The following is an 18,048-nucleotide window of genomic DNA, read 5'->3' as shown; positions in this document are numbered from 1 at the left end:
TATACTACAGAGACCTACAGTATACTACAGAGACCTACAGTATACTAGAGACCTACAGTATACTAGAGACCTACAGTATACTACAGATACCTACAGTATACTACAGATACCTACAGTGTACTACAGACCTACAGTATACTAGAGACCTACAGTATACTAGAGACCTACAGTATAATAGAGACCTACAGTATACTAGAGATACCTACAGTGTACTACAGCCCTACAGTATACTAGAGACATACAGTATACTACAGAGGCATACAGTATAATAGAGACCTACAGTATACTAGAGATACCTACAGTGTACTACAGAGACCTGCAGTATACCACAGAGACCTACAGTATACCACAGAGACCTACAGTATACTACAGAGACCTACAGTATACTACAGAAACCTACAGTATAATAGAGACCTACAGTATACTAGAGATATCTACAGTGTACTACAGACACCTACAGTGTACTACAGACCTACAGTATACTACAGAGACCTATAGTATACTACAGAGACCTACATTATACTAGAGCCCTACAGTATACTACAGAGACATACAGTATACTAGAGACCTACAATATACCACAGAGACATACAGTATACCACAGAGACCAATAGTATACTACAGGATACTACAGTATACCACAGAGACCTACAGTATACTACAGAGACATACTACATGATACTACATGATACTACAGAAACCTACAGTATACTAGAGACCTACAGAAATACTACAGAGACATACAGTATACTACAGAGACCTACATTATACTAGAGACCTACAGTATACTAGAGACCTACAGTATACTAGAGACCTACAGTGTACTACAGAAACCTACAGTATACTACAGAGACCTACAGTATAACACAGAGAACAACAGTATACTAGAGACCAACAGTATACTACAAAGACTGACAGTATACCACAAAGACTGACAGTATACTACAGAGATCTACAGTATACCACAGAGACCTACAGTATACCACAGAGACTGACAGTATACTACAGAGACCTACAGTATACTACAGACACCTACAGTATACCACAGACACCTACAGTATACTAGAGACCTACAGTATACCACAAAGACTGACAGTATACTACAGAGATCTACAGTATACCACAGAGACCTACAGTATACCACAGAGACTGACAGTATACTACAGATACCTACAGTATACTACAGACACCTACAGTATACCACAGACACCTACAGTATACTAGAGACCTACAGTATACCACAAAGACTGACAGTATACTACAGAGATCTACAGTATACTACAGAGATCTACAGTATACCACAGCGACCTACAGTATACCAGATACCTACAGGATTTAGCAGAGACCTACAGTATACTACAGAGACCTACAGTATACTAGAGACCTACAGTGTACTACAGAGACCTACAGTATACCACAGAGACCTACAGTATACCACAGAGACCCACAGTATACCACAGAGACCTACAGTATACTACAAAGACCTACAGTATACTACAAAGACCTAGTGTACTACAGAGACCTACAGGATACTACAGAGACCTACAGTATACCACAGAGACTGACAGTATACCACAGAGACCTACAGTATACTAGAGACCTACAGTATACTAGAGACCTACAGTATACTACAGAGACCTACAGTATACCACAAAGACTGACAGTATACCACAGAGACTGACAGTATACCACAGAGACCTACAGTATACTAGAGACCTACAGTATACCACAAAGACTGACAGTATACTACAGAGACCTACAGTATACTACAGTACAACTGTAGGAAAACTATTAGAAGTCATTGGTGTTTGTCGACCACAACATTCTGCACATACTTCTCCAACCAACCTGGACAAATGTCAGGAATAGTTGGGCAGACAGAGGGAGTGTGTTGACCCCATATTGTATTGCTGTTCAAAGCACAGCCTGGAAAATATATCTGGACCTGGAGTAGAGACCCAGGGATGTGGCTGGCACAGTTACCGTATAACTATGTAACCGACGTTTAAGGATGAGGTCCGTCATGATAAAATAACCGTCATGATAAAATAACCGTCATAACCGTTTTTATTTTTGGTGGAACGAACAGTTAACTGACGACGGGAAGGCCGTGCGGTTCGTGCGGTTGAGTCTGTTTCCGTAGTAACATGGACTCTTTACAACGTGATGAAACGTTGTTTCTCCTTGCTGAAACAAGCAAGTTGTTGTAGCAAACAAGTCTTTGGTTTTCTAGGCAACACCCCCTCCCTACAGCAGCAGCACATGAAGTCAGGAGTAGTGCTGTTATGGTGACTGTATTACTGGCGGTCACAAGTCATGACTGCAGTCAATATCCACATGACCGTGTAGTCACGGTAACTAGGCTCATCCAAAACTGCACTTTGATGCTGCTGACGGCCTGGTACTCAGCACTATTGTCAATGCAAATGTTATCGATGAGCTCATGTTGCGCAACATTTCTATAGGCTATGCAACGGTGTGAGAAAACTTTGAGTTTTGATGGCCTCTATTAAAAAGAGGAGGATCCCATTAGCTTCCTATAGACTAGGCCTACTATATTTATTTCTCAACTTTCCTAATATTCAGCACATTGCTTCACTTTACAACAGGAGTATAGCCTACCTGTCAGAAAATTAAACATTCGCTATGGACGATTAATTAAGGCCGATTTCAAGTTTTCATAATCTGTAATCAGCCTTTTTGGACACCGATTATGGCTAATTAAATTGCAATCCACGAGGAAACTGCGTGGCAGGCTGACCACTTGTTACGTGAGTGCAGCGTCAAAAGGACCTTGTACCTGCAAGGAGCAAAGGTATGTTGCTAGCTAGCATTAAACATATCTTATAAAAAAAACAATCAATCTTCACATAATTACTAGTTAACCTAGTTATATCATCAACCATGTGTAGTTAACTAGCTTGTCCTGCGTTGCATATAATCGATGCGGTGCCTGTTAATTTATCATTGAATCACAGCCTACTTCAACTTCGCGGGTGATGATTTAACAAAAGCGCATTCGCAAAAAAAGCCCATTCGTTGCACAAATGTACCTAACCATGAACATCAATGCCTTTCTTAAGATCAATACACAGAAGTATATTTTTTTAAACCTGTATATTTAGTTTTTAAGAAATGCTGAATCATTTTCATCATAAAAATTCACCTTTATAATAAAGCATTACATGCATAATTGCATTTGCAGTCACTTTTGAGAACAGTATTTTCCCGCTAATTGATTGCATTTTGGAACATTCATTCTATTAGGTTTACTGCAGTGTGTACAGTTCTGCGTTTATACTGTGAAGAAATAGCCTAATAGTTTATCAACATTAAGCTAAACGTTCTGATCTGTTGCTGTTGTCAATAGAATAGATCAATAGAATAGATCAACTTTTGTATAGTAGATTGACATAGGCTAGTGTTTTTGCGGTTTGTTAGGCCTACTCATCTTGTTGGCTGATGAAATATGGACATTTCTAACATCTTCAATATGCGCCTCGGAATTCAATAAGAAGGAAGCAGTTGCATCCCCGATGTGTCGGTCTTCACTTGTAGCCTAATTCAGAGCTGAGATGCCTGTGAGAAGGACCCAATTTCATGCAACTTTTTTTCAAATCAGTCGCATCATTCAGCCTTAGATTGTATTAAACATCGAAATATATAGCCCAACGTTTGTAGAACAACTAAAGTTGCATAAATAACTCTAAATTAAGCATGTAGGAGGAACTGTTTCTTTGTTAACTACTCAACACAGAATAGACGCATGTGCGCACTCCCTCTGTAATCATTTGGAGAAAATATCCTTTCTATTTTATTCAGCTATGTTCAATTGTTTTCTTATACTATAAAATAATGCTACGGAATTCTAAGCAAATCTTGTCTGCTAAATGAACTATTGTAACCCACAGCCATATGTCATAGTCAGATCAGGACCTAACATAACGACAACTCAGAGTATACTATTCTGTTATTCTGAAATAGACTACATTTTCTTAATATCATGTTTCTTTAGACCAGTCTAAAATAAATTATGGATTTATTGTGAGGGTGTAGGCTATATTACATGGATTTATTAGACTTTTTAAAATGTAGATGTTCCAAAGGTCTACATCAGTAGGTTGTAGGCTATGCATGAACGCCAGGAGATGATGAATGTGTTTATGTTAATTAACGGTCAATACCATGAGAATGGCAGTTTTTGCTTAACAATCACCGACTGACAAAGTACCATGATCGTCAAAGCCCTACCCAGGGATACACTCTCCACTGATCCAGACAGCATGAGTGAGACTCACCCCTGATTCAGACAGACAGACAGCAAGACAGTGAGACTCACCCCTAATCCAGACAGACAGACAGCATGACAGTGAGACTCACCCCTGATCCACAGACAGACAGCATGACAGTCAGACTCACCCCTGATCCAGACAGCATTAGTCAGACTCACCTCTAAACCAGGCAGAAAGGCAGCATGACAGTGAGACTCACCCCTGATCCACAGACAGACAGCATGACGGTCAGACTCACCCCTGATCCAGACAGCATTACAGTCAGACTCACCCCTAAACCAGGCAGAAAGGCAGCATGACAGTGAGACTCACCCCTGATCCACAGACAGACAGCATGACAGTCAGACACCCCTAAACCAGGCAGAAAGGCAGCATCAGTCAGACTCACCCCTGATCCAGACAGCATTACAGTCAGACTCACCCCTGATCCACAGACAGACAGGCAGCATGACAGTGAGGCTGGGGCTGGGTGGTCTTTGCCTTCCAGTGGAACAGAAGTTCTGAGAAGCCAGCCAGGCAGCTAGCTAAAGATAGACTCTGATTCCGGACACATACAGTACAGGTCTCAAGTATCCTCTTTACTGTATAGTAAACAGGAAGCCATATGGGCCCTGGTTAGACGTAGTACACTGTATAGTAAACAGGAAGCCATATGGGCCCTGGTTAAACGTAGTATACTGTATAGTAAACAGGAAGCCATATGGGCCCTGGTTAAACGTAGTATACTGTATAGTAAACAGGAAGCCATATGGGCCCTGGTTAAACGTAGTATAGTAAACAGGAAGTCATATGGGCCCTGGTTAAACGTAGTACACTGTATAGTAAACAGGAAGCCATATGGGCCCTGGTTAAACGTAGTACACTGTATAGTAAACAGGAAGCCATATGGGCCCTGGTTAAACGTAGTATACTGTATAATAAACAGGAAGCCATATGGGCCCTGGTTAAACGTACTACACTGTATAGTAAACAGGAAGCCATATGGGCCCTGGTTAAACGTACTACACTGTATAGTAAACAGGAAGCCATATGGGCCCTGGTTAAACGTACTACACTGTATAGTAAACAGGAAGCCATATGGGCCCTGGTTAAACGTACTACACTGTATAGTAAACAGGAAGCCATATGGGCCCTGGTTAAACGTAGTATACTGTATAGTAAACAGGAAGCCATATGGGCCCTGGTTAAACGTAGTACACTGTATAGTAAACAGGAAGCCATATGGGCCCTGGTTAAACGTAGTACACTGTATAGTAAACAGGAAGCCATATGGGCCCTGGTTAAACGTAGTACACTGTACTCATGACTAAGCATAACTGTAGCTAGACTAATGTCAAGGATTTCCAGATGATTCAAATCAGCCTACAAAAATACTACTTTGATCTACTCTAGAAAAACACATAAGTGCCATCAAATCTTGAAAAACGGCAATGGTTTATTACAGTGTTTCCGCCACGTAAAATACATATGGAACAATTACGAATAGCTTAATGAATAGAAAAATCTGACAACCCCATAGTAGTATACTTTATCTATTTACCTAGTCGGCTTGTTCTAAGCCAGAGAAATAAATATTCCTCAAGGCACAAATAGGTCTGCGTGGCTGGTAGCCTTATGTCTGCCTTGCTGCGAACAGAATGGAATTCGCAACACAACAAGTTCCTGGGTATTTAAAAACTGCATTATCTGGATTTTATTATTATTTATTTTTTCCGACCGGCAATGTAATTGTTCTGAACCGCGAAAAAATGTTTTCATTCCACCCGCCAGCTGTTTGTTTTTTTGCAGCTCACCCATGGGTATCTGACCTGATGCAGGACTCTACTTATGACTAGCCCAATGGGATTACATGCAGATAGACAACCTCTTGCTTCAACCCATGTATTTATAGCCAATATGCTGCATCGCTTGGCTACAGGTGATATTGCTGATAGCATACCTGATAATATGGACCATGCATATAACATATTGGTAAAATTATTTGGTAAAATTATTTGAACATATTGGACCATATATATATATATATTTAAAAAAAATATATATATATATATATATATATATATATATATATTTTTTTTTTATATATAACAAATAATTTTACCAATATGTTATATGGCTAATTTCTGCATAAACCAGAGCAAACACTGGTTTACTTCTTTACCCCCCCTATCCCCCTTATGTGGCCCAGTAAAATGTCAGGAAATGAGAGTCTTGCTCCTCTCTTCTGTGGGATGGGTGGATGGATGGCACACAGTGGAATGAGGAGCGAGAGAGCAAGGGCTGGACTCTGGTGTTGTTGACCAGTCTGTTTGTTGACCATCTCTGTTTATTTATCTCTGTTTATTTACAATCAAGCCACTACTGTTTCCGATGGGAGGGCTCTATTGAGTTTCAGGATATGGGATAGCAGGATAGGAAGTGCAACAGTGTATGTATCCTCGTTTTAACACTCATGTCAAATCTCCAAAATGCATAGAATAGCAGTAGCACAACCTGTGGAGTGGAGGAAATGCTGGTCTATTAAGACAGAGTGTGTCAAGGCAAGCAATTATTTTTCTACGGGTCAAAAGAGACCTACAGTGTCCTACAGATACCTACAGTATACTAGAGATACCTACAGTATACTAGAGATACCTACAGTATACTAGAGATACCTACAGTATACTACAGACCTACAGTATACTAGAGATACCTACAGTATACTACAGACCTACAGTATACTAGAGATACCTACAGTATACTACAGACCTACAGTATACCACAGAGACCTACAGTATACCACAGAGACCTACAGTATACTACAGAGACCTACAGTATACTACAGACCTACAGTATACTAGAGATACCTACAGTATACTAGAGACCTACAGTATACTAGAGATACCTACAGTATACTACAGAGACCTACAGTATACTACAGAGACCTACAGTATACTAGAGACCTACAGTATACTACAGAGACCTACAGTATACTACAGAGACCTACAGTATACTACAGAGACCTACAGTGTACTACAGATACCTACAGTATACTACAGATACCTACAGTGTACTACAGACCTACAGTATACTAGAGACCTACAGTATACTACAGAGACCTACAGTATACTACAGAGACCTACAGTATACTAGAGACCTACAGTATACTAGAGACCTACAGTATACTACAGATACCTACAGTATACTACAGATACCTACAGTGTACTACAGACCTACAGTATACTAGAGACCTACAGTATACTAGAGACCTACAGTATAATAGAGACCTACAGTATACTAGAGATACCTACAGTGTACTACAGCCCTACAGTATACTAGAGACATACAGTATACTACAGAGGCATACAGTATAATAGAGACCTACAGTATACTAGAGATACCTACAGTGTACTACAGAGACCTGCAGTATACCACAGAGACCTACAGTATACCACAGAGACCTACAGTATACTACAGAGACCTACAGTATACTACAGAAACCTACAGTATAATAGAGACCTACAGTATACTAGAGATAGCTACAGTGTACTACAGACACCTACAGTGTACTACAGACCTACAGTATACTACAGAGACCTATAGTATACTACAGAGACCTACATTATACTAGAGCCCTACAGTATACTACAGAGACATACAGTATACTAGAGACCTACAATATACCACAGAGACATACAGTATACCACAGAGACCAATAGTATACTACAGGATACTACAGTATACCACAGAGACCTACAGTATACTACAGAGACATACATGATACTACATGATACTACAGAAACCTACAGTATACTAGAGACCTACAGAAATACTACAGAGACATACAGTATACTACAGAGACCTACATTATACTAGAGACCTACAGTATACTAGAGACCTACAGTATACTAGAGACCTACAGTGTACTACAGAAACCTACAGTATACTACAGAGACCTACAGTATACTACAGAGACCTACAGTATACTAGAGACCTACAGTATACTAGAGACCTACAATAAACCACAGAGACATACAGTATACTACAGAGACCTACAGTATAACACAGAGAACAACAGTATACTAGAGACCAACAGTATACTACAAAGACTGACAGTATACCACAAAGACTGACAGTATACTACAGAGATCTACAGTATACCACAGAGACCTACAGTATACCACAGAGACTGACAGTATACTACAGAGACCTACAGTATACTACAGACACCTACAGTATACCACAGACACCTACAGTATACTAGAGACCTACAGTATACCACAAAGACTGACAGTATACTACAGAGATCTACAGTATACCACAGAGACCTACAGTATACCACAGAGACTGACAGTATACTACAGATACCTACAGTATACTACAGACACCTACAGTATACCACAGACACCTACAGTATACTAGAGACCTACAGTATACCACAAAGACTGACAGTATACTACAGAGATCTACAGTATACTACAGAGATCTACAGTATACCACAGCGACCTACAGTATACCAGATACCTACAGGATTTAGCAGAGACCTACAGTATACTACAGAGACCTACAGTATACTAGAGACCTACAGTATACCACAGAGACCTACAGTATACCACAGAGACCCACAGTATACCACAGAGACCCACAGTATACCACAGAGACCTACAGTATACTACAAAGACCTACAGTATACTACAAAGACCTAGTGTACTACAGAGACCTACAGGATACTACAGAGACCTACAGTATACCACAGAGACCTACAGTATACTAGAGACCTACAGTATACTAGAGACCTACAGTATACTACAGAGACCTACAGTATACTACAGAGACCTACAGTATACCACAAAGACTGACAGTATACCACAGAGACTGACAGTATACCACAGAGACCTACAGTATACTAGAGACCTACAGTATACCACAAAGACTGACAGTATACTACAGAGATCTACAGTATACTACAGTACAACTGTAGGAAAACTATTAGAAGTCATTGGTGTTTGTCGACCACAACATTCTGCACATACTTCTCCAACCAACCTGGACAAATGTCAGGAATAGTTGGGCAGACAGAGGGAGTGTGTTGACCCCATATTGTATTGCTGTTCAAAGCACAGCCTGGAAAATATATCTGGACCTGGAGTAGAGACCCAGGGATGTGGCTGGCACAGTTACCGTATAACTATGTAACCGACGTTTAAGGATGAGGTCCGTCATGATAAAATAACCGTCATGATAAAATAACCGTCATAACCGTTTTTTTTTTTGGTGGAACGAACAGTTAACTGACGACGGGAAGGCCGTGCGGTTCGTGCGGTTGAGTCTGTTTCCGTAGTAACATGGACTCTTTACAACGTGATGAAACGTTGTTTCTCCTTGCTGAAACAAGCAAGTTGTTGTAGCAAACAAGTCTTTGGTTTTCTAGGCAACACCCCCTCCCTACAGCAGCAGCACATGAAGTCAGGAGTAGTGCTGTTATGGTGACTGTATTACTGGCGGTCACAAGTCATGACTGCAGTCAATATCCACATGACCGTGTAGTCACGGTAACTAGGCTCATCCAAAACTGCACTTTGATGCTGCTGACGGCCTGGTACTCAGCACTATTGTCAATGCAAATGTTATCGATGAGCTCATGTTGCGCAACATTTCTATAGGCTATGCAACGGTGTGAGAAAACTTTGAGTTTTGATGGCCTCTATTAAAAAGAGGAGGATCCCATTAGCTTCCTATAGACTAGGCCTACTATATTTATTTCTCAACTTTCCTAATATTCAGCACATTGCTTCACTTTACAACAGGAGTATAGCCTACCTGTCAGAAAATTAAACATTCGCTATGGACGATTAATTAAGGCCGATTTCAAGTTTTCATAATCTGTAATCAGCCTTTTTGGACACCGATTATGGCTAATTAAATTGCAATCCACGAGGAAACTGCGTGGCAGGCTGACCACTTGTTACGTGAGTGCAGCGTCAAAAGGACCTTGTACCTGCAAGGAGCAAAGGTATGTTGCTAGCTAGCATTAAACATATCTTATAAAAAAAACAATCAATCTTCACATAATTACTAGTTAACCTAGTTATATCATCAACCATGTGTAGTTAACTAGCTTGTCCTGCGTTGCATATAATCGATGCGGTGCCTGTTAATTTATCATTGAATCACAGCCTACTTCAACTTCGCGGGTGATGATTTAACAAAAGCGCATTCGCAAAAAAAGCCCATTCGTTGCACAAATGTACCTAACCATGAACATCAATGCCTTTCTTAAGATCAATACACAGAAGTATATTTTTTTAAACCTGTATATTTAGTTTTTAAGAAATGCTGAATCATTTTCATCATAAAAATTCACCTTTATAATAAAGCATTACATGCATAATTGCATTTGCAGTCACTTTTGAGAACAGTATTTTCCCGCTAATTGATTGCATTTTGGAACATTCATTCTATTAGGTTTACTGCAGTGTGTACAGTTCTGCGTTTATACTGTGAAGAAATAGCCTAATAGTTTATCAACATTAAGCTAAACGTTCTGATCTGTTGCTGTTGTCAATAGAATAGATCAATAGAATAGATCAACTTTTGTATAGTAGATTGACATAGGCTAGTGTTTTTGCGGTTTGTTAGGCCTACTCATCTTGTTGGCTGATGAAATATGGACATTTCTAACATCTTCAATATGCGCCTCGGAATTCAATAAGAAGGAAGCAGTTGCATCCCCGATGTGTCGGTCTTCACTTGTAGCCTAATTCAGAGCTGAGATGCCTGTGAGAAGGACCCAATTTCATGCAACTTTTTTTCAAATCAGTCGCATCATTCAGCCTTAGATTGTATTAAACATCGAAATATATAGCCCAACGTTTGTAGAACAACTAAAGTTGCATAAATAACTCTAAATTAAGCATGTAGGAGGAACTGTTTCTTTGTTAACTACTCAACACAGAATAGACGCATGTGCGCACTCCCTCTGTAATCATTTGGAGAAAATATCCTTTCTATTTTATTCAGCTATGTTCAATTGTTTTCTTATACTATAAAATAATGCTACGGAATTCTAAGCAAATCTTGTCTGCTAAATGAACTATTGTAACCCACAGCCATATGTCATAGTCAGATCAGGACCTAACATAACGACAACTCAGAGTATACTATTCTGTTATTCTGAAATAGACTACATTTTCTTAATATCATGTTTCTTTAGACCAGTCTAAAATAAATTATGGATTTATTGTGAGGGTGTAGGCTATATTACATGGATTTATTAGACTTTTTAAAATGTAGATGTTCCAAAGGTCTACATCAGTAGGTTGTAGGCTATGCATGAACGCCAGGAGATGATGAATGTGTTTATGTTAATTAACGGTCAATACCATGAGAATGGCAGTTTTTGCTTAACAATCACCGACTGACAAAGTACCATGATCGTCAAAGCCCTACCCAGGGATACACTCTCCACTGATCCAGACAGCATGAGTGAGACTCACCCCTGATTCAGACAGACAGACAGCAAGACAGTGAGACTCACCCCTAATCCAGACAGACAGACAGCATGACAGTGAGACTCACCCCTGATCCACAGACAGACAGCATGACAGTCAGACTCACCCCTGATCCAGACAGCATTAGTCAGACTCACCTCTAAACCAGGCAGAAAGGCAGCATGACAGTGAGACTCACCCCTGATCCACAGACAGACAGCATGACGGTCAGACTCACCCCTGATCCAGACAGCATTACAGTCAGACTCACCCCTAAACCAGGCAGAAAGGCAGCATGACAGTGAGACTCACCCCTGATCCACAGACAGACAGCATGACAGTCAGACACCCCTAAACCAGGCAGAAAGGCAGCATCAGTCAGACTCACCCCTGATCCAGACAGCATTACAGTCAGACTCACCCCTGATCCACAGACAGACAGGCAGCATGACAGTGAGGCTGGGGCTGGGTGGTCTTTGCCTTCCAGTGGAACAGAAGTTCTGAGAAGCCAGCCAGGCAGCTAGCTAAAGATAGACTCTGATTCCGGACACATACAGTACAGGTCTCAAGTATCCTCTGGGTTTCTGACTGACCACCTGAGCCTTCTTGTATGGCCTTTCACTGTCTCAAATAGCCGATACACTGACTATGGGTGAGCTGTACTATACAGTCCCCAACTAGGCTAAGTAATGACTATTGTCTTTCCACCAGAAAGCCGGAAGACACTTTGCAATGGTCTACCATGTTAAAAAAAACAGATGTGCCTATATACTATAAGCTTTCTCTGGTGATGCCTCCTGTAAATGTAAAAAACAGATCTGACTGCCTACTGTAACTTGTTTTCTATTTACCTTCAGAGGGAGTTGACCTACAGGGTGTGTGCTGCATTTGTGACCGCTAATAAAAGCAACGAGAAATGCTAGCGGGGGTATATCTCTCCTCACCAGTTACCCAGGCTACTCTGTGGTCTCGGAGGTGCTCTGCTTAGATCCCAATCCCCTGGATGGAAGAGAATAGCTGACAGTCTGCTTGCTTTGTTTGTTTTCCTCTTCCGGTCCTTCATCCTGCCTGCTAAGGCCACTGCAGTCCGGGCTGGAGGAGTGTTCACCGGGGCAGTGGTTCCCAACTCCAGTCCCCCAGTACCTCCAACGGCACACATTTCTGTTGTGTCCCTGGACAAGCACACCACAGCTAAATATTTTGCAACGGGAAACAAAACATCTGTGATCTTATTACACAATTTCAGGTATTATCTCCCTGTTAAACTAGTACCTCCGTGTTTAAAAAATATATAATAATAATAATATTTTTATCCCGACTGAAGATGACCAGCCTCCACAGCCTTCCACAGCCCTCCACTCCATAAGGCTATGGTCATAGTAGTGCCCTATGTAAGGAATAGGGGTCCATCTGGGACAGCCAGAGAGAGAACACTGGGACCTTTAGCTTGAGGCCTAACATAGTCAGCCCATAGAGCGTAGGGTAGTGTAGACGACTGTAGTAGTTGGGTTGACTTTAGGTCCCCCACCTACATTTGCTGCATTTTTAGCCCCTTTCAAAATAACCCAGTCATGGAAAAGGACCTGGAGGTAGTTAGGTTTGTCTATGTTCATCGACGTAGATTAAATGTGTACAGGATTAACATACTGTATTAATCGAAACCAGGGGTGGGCAACTCCAGTCCTTGTGGGCCTGATTGGTGTCACACTTTTGCCCAGCGAACACACATGACTCCAATAACAAACTAATCATGATCTTCAGTTTAGAATGCAATTCGTTTAAACCAGCTGTGTTTGTTAGGGATGGGGGGGGTGTGGGGGGGGGGGATGTGACACCACTCCGAAGACTGGAGTTGCCCATCCCTGATCTAAACCACAACATAATGCCTAACAGAGAAGTTCAGACCAGGGACATGTGGAACCATTTTTATTTAAAAAATATTTAGACAATGATTTGAATGGAAAGAGGCGTACCAACATCCCCACAATGCTTAGAAACACACCACAGGACCACACACATAAATCAGACATATTTGTAAGTAATGTAACATTCTCCTCGCCACCAGTGAAAGGTGATGCTTTGACTTAAGGTCATATCGTATTAGTAGCATGACTGTGAGTGTTAAATGCATTATGAATGGCTGAACAACACCTGATCTCCCAGACACTGCAGACGACAAGGCCTACGTCCAAAATAGCACCCTTTTCCCTACATACTATCCTAATTCTGACCAAAGCCTTATGGGTCCTGGTCAAAAGTAGTGCACTACATAGGGAATAGGGTGCCACGCAGGTCTAGGTCTGAATTTAACAGTACGCCCCTGTCTACGCCCCAAAAGTTGCGTGTGACGTCATCAACTGTGCAGTCAGGCACCAGATTATAGGTATAGCAATGTAAAATACCTATCCAGGCTTTGTAAGAGCTGGCATGCTTCAGCAATGTCTGTCTAGGGTTGCAAAATTCCGTGAACTTTCAATAAATTACCTGGTTTTCCAGAAATCCTGGTTGGAGGATTCCGGATTTCCTGCTTATTCCCTCCTGATTACGAAATGGGATTTCGGGAATATTGAGGAATTTATTGAAAGTTCCCAGAATTTTGCACCCAGAAGTCTTGGCAGAGGAACATACCCATTAACTTAAAATGACAGTTCAGTGAGCGCCAACATAGCAATCAGAGGCATCCTTGACATTAGTAATTCAACATTATACTGCTAGGCTATCCCAGGGAACACTGCAGTTATAATAGAGGACGATCACACACACACACTTACATAGAGACTGAAAACAGTTGATGTTGTTTTCAATCAACTCAGATATGTCCATCCATCCTCACAGAGAGAGTTCAAAGAGTTATGAGTGCACACTGTTATGAAGCACAACACACGCTGTAATCTGAGGGAACCTGGAGTCAATTCAACTGGAAGTGAACTGCACCATGCTGCCTGTCGACCAGTGGAATGAATACACCAGATTAAGCTGTCATTTAAACTTCTGACCCAACATTTTTATTATAAAAAAAATGTAAATGTGTTTGAAATGGGCACACACACACTCTGTAATTATGGTTTATGGATCTGAGGCTGGAACTCCAACGTGTCTATTATACATGCCAACAGCAGAGCAGACCTACCCCCTAATACCTTTGTTTGAGAAACATGTTCTTTATCACCACCACACTTAGATCATCAGTTTAAAAAACAACAACAAATCACATAATAGCCACAGCTGCATCACAGCACATCAACTCCTCTCTCTCTTCACAATCTCTCTCGCTCACACACACACTATGAAACTGCTGCCTCTGAGTAGAGGAAAAAGGCATTTTCCTCCAGAATCCTGAGGGACGGTGTGAGAGTGTGTGTGTGTGTGTGTGTGTGTGTGTGTGTGGCAGCCAAGCTAGGCTACATCCTGGCCAATCTAAAGCAGAATGCAGCAGTACAACTGGAGAACATTGTTGCATTGTCCTTCCTGTCACAGCTGCTGCTTTAGACACAGCTCCTCTTCCTCTGTAGCTAAAACAACACTAGGCAGCTCCTCTTCCTCTAAAACAACACTAGGCAGCTCCTCTTCCTCTAAAACAACAGTAGGCAGCTCCTCTTCCTCTGTCGCTAAAACAACACTAGGCAGCTCCTCTTCCTCTAAAACAACAGTAGGCAGCTCCTCTTCCTCTAAAACAACAGTAGGCAGCTCCTCTTCCTAAAACAACACTAGGCAGTCTGTCGCTAAAACAACACTAGGCAGCTCCTCTTCCTCTGTCGCTAAAACAACACTAGGCAGCTCCTCTTCCTCTGTCTCTAAAACAACACTAGGCAGCTCCTCTTCCTCTGTAGCTAAAACAACACTAGGCAGCTCCTCTTCCTCTGTAGCTAAAACAACACTAGGCAGCTCCTCTTCCTCTGTAGCTAAAACAACACTAGGCAGCTCCTATTCCTCTGTCGCTAAAACAACACTAGGCAGCTCCTCTTCCTCTGTCTCTAAAACATCACTAGGCAGCTCCTCTTCCTCTGTAGCTAAAACAACACTAGGCAGCTCCTCTTCCTCTGTTGCTAAAACAACACTTGGCAGCTCCTCTTCCTCTGTAGCTAAAACAACACTAGGCAGCTCCTATTCCTCTGTCGCTAAAACAACACTAGGCAGCTCCTCTTCCTCTGTCTCTAAAACATCACTAGGCAGCTCCTCTTCCTCTGTAGCTAAAACAACACTAGGCAGCTCCTCTTCCTCTGTAGCTAAAACAACACTAGGCAGCTCCTCTTCCTCTAAAACAACAGTAGGCAGAATAAGTTGGGAGGATGTAGAATAGAGCCTGTGAATAGAACTTGCCTGAGGTGGCTATAAGCAAGGTTAGGCCTAGGCCTACTCAGTGGAAAATGTAACCTGCTCACACACTCACGAACGGACGGACGGACAGACAGACAGACAGAGAGGCCTCTGGGAGTCTTATCAATTAATTCAATTAATCAAGCAATTTATGACTCCAATCAATGCCTTTATGTTTCATTTAATTCCCCTTATCACTGCCAGCCCATTAGATTACAAACTGTCAAGTGTTTGTGTCATCATTAAGAAGTCTGTCTAAATCTGCCTTCCTGGCTCTGAAAGTGTACTTTAAAAGTGGTGGATCTGGGCCTGTACTTTAGTGTCTCAGAGTGGGAGTTCTGATCTAGGATCTGTATTGCCTTTTAGATAATAATAATGCAGGTTATTATGGACAGGGAGAACCTGATCCCAGATCAGCACTCCTACTCTGAGACACTTGGTAAATACAGGCCCTAAGTGCAACACCTTCTCACTCGATACAAAAGTTTCTTGTAAGTCTCAAGCAGACAAGTAGATATTTGGAATGTCCTTGAAAAACATTGGGAATGGATTCTCAACAACATGAACACAATATTATGGAGGCCTTTCAACAACTTCAGATATTGAGTCATACATGTATATATTAAAAGTTGAAACTTGGACAATATGTGATTACACTGTATCTTTACCCTCAGAACTTGTTCTCAACTGGCCTACCTGGTTAAATAAAGGTGAAATAAAAAAATAAAAGAACTCACTCACTGTAATTTAATTTCCAGAGCCTCGGGTTTACAGTAGTATAAACAGTAACAACAACAACAAGAAATGACACGCCAATATCCAAATGTAATAAGCTTCACAAGGGTGTAATTAACAACCCAAATCTTCAGTAAACATCCATAAGCTTGGTTACCTAGCTACAACATACAAACTATATATTTCAGAAAGGTATAATCTGAATACACAGACAATCATGGAATACAAAACAGACATAAACTACGGGAATTTACGAATGAAGACTTTATGAGCATATTGGGGGACATTGTTTTTATATATACACACACACACACACAACAATTTGTGGAGACTCCGATTAACATACTTTCCTAAAGATTTAATGAATGACGACCAGAATATCATTTCTAAGTTGAGGCTACATGTGTGATATGCTTTCGTTATAGCGATGAAGTATCAATTGATAGACAACACAATGATTGAGAACGACATATTATCTAGACATCTTCAACAGAAAGATAGGTGATAAGGAAAACAACTTGTAATTTTATGGGAGGAAACGTCAATGTGTAAGCAAAGCAGACGCTCCATCACACACACTTCGCCTGGAAGTCGCCTACATTATACATCAGGATATAATATAAGAAACATAACCGTACTCACGTTGGCCTATCCAATTCGCGTGTCGGACAATTCACTTTAGTTTACCGGTGTAATTCCTCGTTTATATGAGTTTTAAATCCTTCAAAAACTGAAGTTGCTTAGTGGTTCGGGCGCTCTCCTTTCTCTGCCCACCACTCCAGTCTCGCCTACTACGCCTAGTTCTGTACTTCCCATCCTGAGCAGAGCATTCCAATATGGCTGACACGCTGAAACAAGGTCAGTGGTATCCGGGATCCTTGGGACGTGCTCACCCGAAACCCTAACCTTAACTTATACCCGTAGCCTAACCTTAATCATAACCCTTATATAACCTTAACCATTTTAAACGTCAACTTCAATGGGGTAGGAAGGTCTCAAGGATTTCAGAGAGCACAGACCCAGGTTCAACTGGCCCACAGTTGAAGCAACTACACTCCCAACTACACAAACTGTAGCAGCCAATGATGACACACTCAGACAACATTCATACTGACAAACCTCAAGTATCTCTTTGAAACATTATTCTACTTCAAATGTTTCGTGTTTCAAGTCAAGGTGATACATTGTGTGGTGCCCATGCACTAATTGTGTGACATGTGACATCAAAGGCTACA

The 18,048-nt window shown here is 41.2% G+C and overlaps 1 protein-coding gene across 9 annotated transcripts in view; it reads right to left on the bottom strand.

Annotated features, from left to right (window-relative positions):
• LOC139373815 (focal adhesion kinase 1-like) overlaps positions 1 to 17,651 on the bottom strand; it is a 229,214-nt gene extending 211,563 nt beyond the window's left edge. For 3 of the 9 annotated variants that reach the window (XM_071114848.1, XM_071114857.1, XM_071114856.1), the window contains exon 1: positions 17,456 to 17,600. The gene's annotated coding sequence lies outside the window, so the exon portion shown is untranslated. Of the gene's footprint in view, positions 1 to 17,455 lie in introns of all 9 variants that reach the window. The other 6 variants (XM_071114852.1, XM_071114851.1, XM_071114850.1 and 3 more) reach the window with 6 other exon arrangements.
• Between the last annotated feature and the right edge of the window lie 397 nt (positions 17,652 to 18,048).

Source organism: Oncorhynchus clarkii, chromosome 18 (genome assembly GCF_045791955.1).
Source record: "Oncorhynchus clarkii lewisi isolate Uvic-CL-2024 chromosome 18, UVic_Ocla_1.0, whole genome shotgun sequence".
NCBI classification, from domain to species: Eukaryota; Metazoa; Chordata; class Actinopteri; order Salmoniformes; family Salmonidae; genus Oncorhynchus; species Oncorhynchus clarkii.
Note: the sequence above shows the minus strand (reverse complement) of the source record. Positions and strands in the feature narration are given on the sequence as shown.